The 8,005-nt window shown below is 35.7% G+C and overlaps 1 pseudogene; it reads left to right on the top strand.

Moving 5' to 3' along the window:
• Nucleotides 1-1,605: 1,605 nt before the first annotated feature.
• LOC125251364 overlaps nt 1,606-8,005 on the top strand; it is a 45,121-nt pseudogene continuing 38,721 nt past the window's right edge.

The following is an 8,005-nucleotide window of genomic DNA, read 5'->3' as shown; positions in this document are numbered from 1 at the left end:
ACTGTAAAAAATGACCGTGATTTTAACAGTAAAAGACTGTAAAAATGCTGCGGTGAAAAACTGTCAATTGGTTTACAGAAAGTTTCCGTACTATATACGGTGAATAACTGTAATAGATCTAACGGTACATTTAATGTAATTTTATGGTAAAATACCGTTAAATTCACAGTTTTTGGAAGTGAAAAATAACAATTCATTGTAAAATTTACAGTGAAAAACCGCAAATTGACATTCCCACAATTCCCTGCGTGACACTTCACATTTAATATTTTTGTTGAAATAACTCTGTTTCTTCTTAGTTTTTCTCATTTTTTTCTAATCAGTTATGTACATTAGTGTTTTATGTTACATCTGATGTTGTTAAATTAATGTTTATTGCATTTTTAAAATTTCATGCATGTTACCATGATGTGTTTAGTGTGTGTGTGAATGACACTGTGTGCATCTTCTATATGTTGTCCTTCTCAGCTTGTGGGAAATCTGCTTGTGATGAACTTTGATTCATCATGTGACTCTTATCACCACTGTGTTTGGTGACTGTCAGTGTATTATAAAGGTACAAAACAGATATTAGTGCTTCATTAGGTTGGTAAATTAACATTATATCAGTTAATGAAATACGTTATTTTACCGTAAATTTAACAGATTTTTTTTTACATTGCTACTGTATTTTTTACGGTAAAGTTCTGGCAACCACAGCTGCCGGTTTTTTACCGTAAATTTTACTGGGATTTTTTTACAGTGTACTTTTACTCTTTGTAGTGTGGACACTAGAGCAGTGGTTTTCAAACCTGTCCTGGAGGCACCTCAGCCCTGCACATTTTGTATGTCTCCCTTATCGGACACTCCCAATTTAGTTCTTGCAGTCTTTACTAACAAGCTGATAAGTTGAATTAGGTGTGATAAATGAGGAAGACACACAAAATGTGCAGGGCTGGGGTGCCTCCACAAAATGTATTTTAACAGTAACAAACTGCAAGTTAAACAGTTACTGTAAAAAAATAGTTTTGTGGGTCACCATTGTGCTGAAAAATTAGAGCCTCTGCTTAAGTTCAGGAGAAGATCAAGAAACTGATATGCTGCATGTTGTTTTGTTTTTTTTAACAGATGGTGACTGTGTAGTTGCTGATGCAGTGGAAATCTTTAGTGGACTCTAATGAAATAAGTTCACAGTAATAACATGCTCACATTAATAGCATATTATAAATATTGGTTTATAAATTTAAATGGCAGTCAGACAATTTAAGACTGTCCGTTTCTGCAAATGAAATGAGTTAACAAGAGTTTTAATTTAGCTCATGGTATCTTTACAGTAAATAACTGTTAAAAAAAAAAAAGAAAAAAAAAAGCCTGGTAAAGTCTAACAGTGCATTAATATTAGGAAAGGTTTTTAAAAGTTGTACTGCTATGTGACAATGTGTAATGTGTAATGAAAACAAAACACAATTTTGTGAATTACTGTAATGTTTTTTGCTTGCTAGAACACAACTAAAAATGAAAGTGAAACTTTATATAAGTCTTATCACATTACTTATCAAACAGTACAAACCAGATTGTATCTATATTCATAATTACCCTTCACATAAATAGATAGCCTGTGGATCACAACACATGAGAGGAAGTCGACAGGTCCTCTAGTTTATATCTGCTCTACATGGATTACTGCAACACTTTGAATGAATAATCACTTGGGATATAAAAGACACCAGTAAGGTATATCATCTGCTGCATAAATTGTGGACATTGTATTCACAGAATCCAGAATGTATATATAATATATGTGGGGTGATCGCTGTTTGCTTGAATGTTTTTTTTTTTTATGCACTTGTGATGTACACAAACTATATTAGAGTTAGGGATTTATTTTTGTTTGTGTAGTTTCTCACAAATTATTGTTCATGTTTTCATTTTAGAAATGCACTGTTCTAGAATAACAGTTCGAATGTGGTGAGATTATATTTGTTTGACCTTTATTAATTTTAAGTTTAGAATGATTTTGAACCATTGCTATTTTTATTTTATTTTTTATTTTTTTATTCTACAGATTTTATCAGCTTTTTATATATATATAAATCCACCTATCCAAGAAAAATTCAGTTTTAAGACATCATGGACAAGCGGTAAGTCTATCTTTTACCAACTGATTTGTTTATTAAAGAAATTTTAAGATATTTAAGGTATTTGAGAAGAGATTAAGGTATCTTTATGATAAAGAGATGTTTCCCATATTTTACATCTACACAATGTTTGTTATTTAGATTAAATACATTCATACTGTGCATGTATAAGTAGCAGCCATCACTTTGTTTTAAACGTTGATGTGGAGAGTTGCTTGTACACGACTATATGGTCTATATTTGGTCTATATTTTCATCTCCATAATAACTGTAAATTATAACATATAATGGCTTTGCTCACAGCACTAGCAGAACTATCAAGAACTAATCAAGAATCAGCCTGTGAATCTCAACGACAGTGACAAGCAACATATTCTGATAAATAGATAAACTCTGAACATTATAAAACAAGCTACTAAAAAGTCACAATAAAAATAGCAACAACAACAACAACAACAAAAACTAAATAAATAAAATAGGGAGAACATGCTTTTTGATGGTCACCACTTTTGAAATTCATACGCTGATTCTTGATGTCTAGGTGTGTCAGTTTTAGCCTGGTTGTTCACACCTTAAAGCTGAAACAGTCTGTGAAAATGAGTGTGTAGAGGGGGGAAGAGGGGAGAAAACAACTAATGAAACACAGACCTACAACCAGAGGTGTAAAGTCCAGGAGTCAGAAAGTAAAAGTCCTGCCATATGTTTTTTTCACCCACTGAAGCAGCATTAAAGTCAATGAGATAATTAAGTGATTAACTGAGTGATGATTGACCATTATTGAAGATACCTCATGATAACAAGCAGAATCACCAAAGGAGAAAATCACAATTTTACATCATCATCATGGAGATCAGGGTTTACTTTAGTTGGGCTCTTGACCCTTGACTTCTTAATATTAGATTTTGTTTGATTCCTGTAACTGTTATAATAGCCAGACAAGCAAAGAGAAATAATGACTATGTGAAAACATAACCAACACCACCTGATCATCTTTTCTCTTTACAACAGCCAAACAAAGTCTATTATTATAAAGTCAAGGGTCAAGAGCCTAACTAAAGTAAATCCTGATCTCCATGATGGTGACTTAAATTGTGATTTTCTCCTTTGGTGATTCTGCTTGTTAACATCGATCTGACCTTCCTGACACACTGACTGTGTTAAAATCATCACACGTGTCAAAATTAACACAAGTGTTGTCCCTAAACTCACACACTGATGTGTAAGAATTTAGCCAATTTGAGTCTTTTTTAACAAATGGTTTTTGACACATTCTTAAAGGTGCTCTAAGTGATCCTGGGTGGAGTAACTTCCTGTTGATGTTTGAAGTGTTGTCAAACAAAACAGAGGCTAGCTAGACCCTCCTCCTCCTCCTCCTCCCCCTCCCCTCCGTGCTTCCTGAAACAGTCATGAACGCACATTTAAAATCATTCTTGTCGGTTATTGGCTGGAGCGTGATTATTATGTTTCGTGGTCCAGGCTGCACCAGTTTGTTTTTATTGCCGTTTTTGGAGCTTGTGGCGACTACAGAGACCACGTTTTTTTACAGTGTGTTCAGGGGACAGGCAGCTAGCAGATAGTGAGGAGATGTCTGCTGTATGTGACAAAAAATGTTTTGGCCTAAAAACACGTGAATTCGCTTAGAGCACCTTTAATGTCTGTGTTTGACACAGTGAACATGTCAAAATTAACACAAGTGTTATCCCAAAACACAAGCACTGGTGTGTAAGGTCCTTTATCTGTGAATTTCCATCCTTATGTAAAAAATGTGGGAGTGACTTTTGATAACAGCCTTAAATTTGACAAAAAATAAATTCAATGGTGAAGAATAACTTTTACCATCTCAGATCCATCGCTAAATTGAAACAGTTTTTATCAGTCAAAGACTTGGAGACAGTAATCCATGCCCTCCAGGCTGGATTACTGTAACTCACTATATCTAGGTGTGGCTAATCCTCTCTGTCCCGCCTGCAACTATTACAAAACGCTGCTGCCAGGCTTCTTACTGGAACTAGAAAGAGGGAACATATCTTGCCTGTCTTGGCTTCACTTCATTGGTTGCCGGATGAATATCGTGTGAAATTTAAGGTTTTATAGTATGTGTATAAGGGGTTAAATGGCCAGGCTCCACAATATATTACTGATCTCCTCCTTCACCGACAATGTTCTAGGCCCTTAAGGTCCACAAACAAGTTGATGCTGACTGTGCCACGGTCTTGTTTGAAGTTAAAAGGTGACTGTGCCTTTTCAGTTGCTGCTCCACATCTGTGGAATGATTTGCTATTAAGCTGTCTTCCAATGTTGATGGTTTAAATCCTCACTGAAGACATATCTTTTTTTCTCTGGCTTTTGAATTAATGCAATGTTGTGAATCAGTGTGTTTTCCTGTCAGTCTATACATTTTATTGTATTGCAGTCTTTTTGTGTTGTTAAATTGTACAGCTTGTCCGAAGACAGAACAGGCAGAGAAAAATGAGCAACACTTTTGTGACATTTAAATTCTCCACTGTAACACGATCTCATGCAAGGATATTTTCCATTTGTGCTGGTAACAGAGGAAAACAAACTGGCTGCACCAAAACTTCAGCTCTGGTCACGTTGCAGGGAAAAGCATTTTTGTATTGTAGCACTGAGAAAACGAGCACCTACGACCCCTACCACAATTATAACCGTATAAACAGGAATTGGACTGAATGAGCTCTTTCTCATGAATAAATGCGGAGAACCCGGTGAAGTAGACTAGCCCCCACAAAATAAATACTCCAAGGCCTGAATCTACATCAGATTTTGTGATGTAGCTTTGACTTCGCTTATCAAACTGGAAGAACAAAATTGGGTAACACTTTAGATTACAACCCAGAAATTACTGCATAATTACAACGAATTTACAGTGTAACTTTCAATAATTATAGTGTACCTATACAGTAAGTATAGGGGAACAATATGTAAAGTCTTGGGAATAAAGGGGTAACAACCAGGAAAATAACAAATTATTTATACTGTAAGTATTTTAGAACTAAGGGGTACTTACACTGTTATTATAATAGACAGCAATCTTACGTTTGAGAGTAATTTAGTTGTTTCAAGGCCACTAGAAAGAACTATTGCAATCTTTTTTAATACATGGGGAAATATGCTCTTGTTTCATGTAGTTACAGGGTAAGTATGACATTACGGGCCGTAAATTAAAGTGGAGCTTGTTACACTCTTGTTTCATGTAGTTACAGGGTAATTATGACATTACGGGCCGTAAATTAAAGTGGTGCTTGTTACACTCTTGTTTCATGTAGTTACAGGGTAAGTATGACATTACGGGCCGTAAATTAAAGTGGAGCTTGTTACACTCTTGTTTCATGTAGTTACAGGGTGATATAAGTAAAAAAAAAAAAAAAACGCAAACAAACAATCTGATATCACTTGGAAATCTTTATTTGAAAAACAACTTATTTCAAAACAGATTTAAAGTTACAACACTTCTTATTCGTATCTCTTGCTTGGCTACCTCCTCCTCTTGTTCCTCTTTTTCTTTCTTTCCACTTATGAATCTTAAGAGGGAATCCCATTTGCTATTCTGTATTAAAAGAAAATACAGTACACCCGGAAATGTGCTCACCATTTACTCATCTTTTACCCTCATGCCATCTGAGATGTATACAACTTTCCTTCTTAAGATGAACACAAAAAGGATTTTATAAAAATAAATAATCTGGGAACGCTATATAATGCAAGCTCACGTGTTCCTAAAATCGAAGCATCAAACAGCACAAACAGTAATAACTACAGTAATCCATATGACCCCAATGGATGAATCAATGTCTTCTGAAGTGAAACAATATGTATATGTAAGAAAAATACCAAATATTTAAAAATTTTAAACTTTCGACCAACTGTCTCCTGCGCGTGCATGCGAGGATTTAGAGTTCATGCTTGACGTAACTTGAAGCGTGACGTAAGCGTGCCGATAAACTCACGCAGATGTTGGATGCCGTCAGGTTTTTTTTTTTATTATTTTTTTATTAATGCTCATGTAGCGGGTACAGGATCTCCGTATCAGCTGACAGTTAAGCGTTCCCAGCAACCTTCAATCAACACTGTGGAATGGTGGAATAAAGACAGGACAAAAATGTGCGTGTGATCAGCTCCGGTCTTGCTGGGTTATATATTTTCCCAAAACATTCACATTAGAACAAACAGAAATGTCAAAAATATACATTGTCACAATAAACACAATATTAATAAAATATTGATTAATTTGTCTTTTTGACTGTCTATCTGTAAATAAACACTAGGCTATATAATAATATAATAATCCAAGCCTACAATACAAAGTATTTATAGCCTAGTTTGTTCATTTTTACTCCAATTTTGAGTTTGCTGTTATAATAATTGCTTTTCCTAGGCAGACTTGACATATTGGTCTAATATATGTATAAGAAGATTGCTCAAAGAGGACATAATTACATAAATTAAAAGCAAATAACATTTTGAATTTGAATTATTAATGTTAGTTTAAAACATCAAGGTTATGATAACTTCAGCTTTAACAGTTGTAACACAAACTGAAATAAAACTGGAGAGTTAAAGTTATTTACTAAGAAATATAATGTGCTTGGGTCACACAGCATTGGTTTAGCGCATGGGTCTGTCACGTGATTAAGGAACGACTCAAAAACCTGAAAGACTTATGAAATGAACTAATCAATTCTCTTTCCGGCTCAGAATGCATTGGTTTAGCGTATGGGTCTGTCACATGATTAAGAACGACTCAAAAACCCGAAAGACTCATGAAGAGAACTAATCAATTCTCTTTCCGGCTCAGACTGCATTGGTTTAGCGTATGGGTCTGTCACATGATTAAGAATGACTCAAAAACCCGAAAGACTCATGAAATGAACTAATCAATTCTCTTTCCGGCTCAGACTGCATTGGTTTAGCGTATGGGTCTGTCACATGATTAAGAACGACTCAAAAACCCGAAAGACTCATGAAGAGAACTAATCAATTCTCTTTCCGGCTCAGACTGCATTGGTTTAGTGTATGGATCTGTCACGTGATTAAGAACGACTCAAAAACCCGAAAGACTCATGAAGAGAACTAATCAATTCTCTTTCCGGCTCAGACTGCATTGGTTTAGCGTATGGGTCTGTCACATGATTAAGAACGACTCAAAAACCCGAAAGACTCATGAAGAGAACTAATCAATTCTCTTTCCGGCTCAGACTGCATTGGTTTAGTGTATGGGTCTGTCACGTGATTAAGGAGTGACTCAAAAACCCGAAAGACTCATGAAAAGAACTAATCAATTCTCTTTCCGGCTCAGACTGCATTGGTTTAGCGTATGGGTCAGTCACGTGATTAAGGAACGACTCAAAAACCCGAAAGACTCATGAAGAGAACTAATCAATTCTCTTTCCGGCTCAGACTGCATTGGTTTAGTGTATGGGTCTGTCACGTGATTAAGGAGTGACTCAAAAACCCGAAAGACTCATGAAAAGAACTAATCAATTCTCTTTCCGGCTCAGACTGCATTGGTTTAGCGTATGGGTCTGTCACGTGATTAAGGAGTGACTCAAAACCCGAAAGACTCATGAAAAGAACTAATCAATTCTCTTTCCGGCTCAGACTGCATTGGTTTAGCGTATGGGTCAGTCACGTGATTAAGGAACGACTCAAAAACCCGAAAGACTCATGAAGAGAACTAATCAATTCTCTTTCCGGCTCAGAATGCATTGGTTTAGCGTATGGGTCTGTCACGTGATTAAGGAACGACTCAAAACCCGAAAGACTCATGAAATGAACTAATCAATTCTCTTTCCGGCTCAGACTGCATTGGTTTAGCGTATGGGTCTATCACGTGATTAAGGAGCGACTCAAAAACCCGAAAGACTCAT

This window comes from Megalobrama amblycephala, linkage group LG17 (genome assembly GCF_018812025.1).
Source record: "Megalobrama amblycephala isolate DHTTF-2021 linkage group LG17, ASM1881202v1, whole genome shotgun sequence".
Classification (NCBI taxonomy): domain Eukaryota; kingdom Metazoa; phylum Chordata; class Actinopteri; order Cypriniformes; family Xenocyprididae; genus Megalobrama; species Megalobrama amblycephala.
Note: the sequence above shows the minus strand (reverse complement) of the source record. Positions and strands in the feature narration are given on the sequence as shown.